Raw genomic sequence first — 2,336 nt, 5'->3', positions numbered from 1 at the left:
ATATATATAGATAGATATATACACACATATACATATATATATGTATATCTATACCCACCTTTATATATGTGCACATACAGGTAGATGAATATTTTAAATGGTGTTTTAGAAGCACTTTGCCTACCTAAGCTTTGGCAACTTGAACAATGCTAAGGTACTGAGACGTTTAAAAAGTTTACTTTCATTTGAGGATGAAATTTTTCTGAAAGAAACAAGGAAAGCTTTTAAAACGTTTTTTTGCTTTTGGTCACACATCTGTTGATGAGCAGTCGTGTTCGTTGTTAACACAGCCAGTGAAATCCGAAACGAGGCGTACTGGATTGAAGGAAATGTGTCAGTCCACAGAACACATTTTCTGGTGCTCACCTCACGTGTGCTATACTGTAAAACAGTTTTCTACAAAGTTGTGAGACACGTTCATTGCTCTGACATGTCAGCTGTAAGAACTTTCTGTTAGACACAGGTCCTAATTAGCCACATGTCCACTCGAGCCTACGCTCTCCTAGCGGCCATTCGCTGGTCAGAAGCTGAACAGCGTCTGCTTTTGCGTTGGTAACTGTATACCTTGGGATGTCATCATGTCTTAAGTGTCCTCCTTAGCAGGAAGATTGGGTGGACTGATTCCGGCAAAAGATGAATAAACAGGGTTAGTTCTGTGTGTGTCTGTTGGTTGAAGAGAAAATAAATAAACAAAACAGGCAGCTGGTTTGCTGTAGTGGTTTTAAAATCATTAATTTGTATAAAGAAGTGCAAGAGTTGTATAGTAAATTAAATTGTAAACAAAACTTTTTTAACGCGATGCTTTAGTATTTTAGTACTGTAAAAAAAGTGAAATATATACATATATATGGAATTGAATTCGAACTCACATCACGATGGTGCTACTCAGCCTGCTACAGTGGTATCAATGTGCGCTGAAAATTCATGAAAGGGTTGAGTGATGTTTCTACTTGCCATATACCTCAGCACTAGTTTGGCAATAGGATTCTGAACCGAGAGTGAAAGCTTATAGCGTTATGTACCATCATTTTGTCCAAGTCTTTTTTTTTAATTATTAAAAAAAAAACCTTTTTTTAATACTTGATTTCTTAGCAAGTATAACTTGAACTTTGACCTTTTTGTTTTAAAAAATCAGGGATATTTCAGCTCATATTCCCCCTTAGGCCAACACGTCATCTGTGTTTGTATAAAATTGTTGTCGGTTAATAAACATATTCTTTTTCAGGGATTTAACCCCTCGATTTTGAATCCCTCCTATTTTACTTGTACATGTACTGATGTAAGACTAATTTTTGTAAATGTGTTGGCTATTAATTATAAAGAAAAGTTTGGAGACTCTTTTGACTGTTTCAAGGAGGAAAAAAAAAAACATGAAAATAGAATGCACTGAGCTGATAAAGGGAAAATTGTAAGCTAGGAGTTTGGAAAGTAGCTGTTGGCCAGAATATTTACACTCTCCATAAAACCTCTGTGATCTCATGGTCAGGCAAATACTTCATGAAGACTTCCGTCAGTGGGCCGAACACCTCAGGCATGGTACCCAACAGGACTGTACAATTACATTTAGCACTCAGTACATTTTTGCTTACTAGCTTTTCAAATTCTTAATCAGTGAAAATTCTTGGGTTTTATTGGTTAAATCTTTAATCACTGCAGACTTTTGGGTTTCATTGGTCAAATCTTTAATCAGTGGAGGCCTTTGGTTTCTATTAGCCAAATCTTTATAAGATGATTTTTGTCTTTTAAAAAGCTCTCAACCTTTTGGCTGTGTCCAATTCATAAGCATTTTTAAGCCATTTGCTTTGCATCCAAACCACACGGTTATACAGTTTTCCATGAACTCTAACCCAAAGCACTGCACGTGGGTTTGGTGATACTGAGTAGCCATCCAATGACTGTTTGGTGACTGTGTCAACCACTGCCATTTTCAAACTGCTGGCCAACTAGAGCGGGAAGTGTAGTTCGGGTGGGTGAGAAGAGGCTACACAGGAAGGAAGCTGAGTGGTGTATTGTAAATATCAGATCTCTAACTGTACATATCTGGCCTGCCTCGGTGAATGGAAACCAGTGTGCAGTTTGCTTCTATGGGAATTGTCAGGTTGACTATAGCCATACTTGAAAATGCTTCAGTGGTGGCAACTTTACTTGAATGAATTTTTCATCTTGATTGATGCACAGTGATGTACAAAGCTGGTGGCTAACTCTGGTAGGAAATGTTTGCATTTGGACACTAAAAGAACTTCTGTGTGCATTTTTCTATGCTTTATTTTTTTAACTTAGTCTCATTTCATTTTCATGAGATGTTGGGTTTGTTTGTAAAATCTAAGGATGGTTAT

Source organism: Fukomys damarensis, unplaced genomic scaffold (genome assembly GCF_012274545.1).
Source record: "Fukomys damarensis isolate Sample0158 unplaced genomic scaffold, DMR_v1.0_HiC HiC_scaffold_25, whole genome shotgun sequence".
NCBI classification, from domain to species: Eukaryota; Metazoa; Chordata; class Mammalia; order Rodentia; family Bathyergidae; genus Fukomys; species Fukomys damarensis.
Note: the sequence above shows the minus strand (reverse complement) of the source record.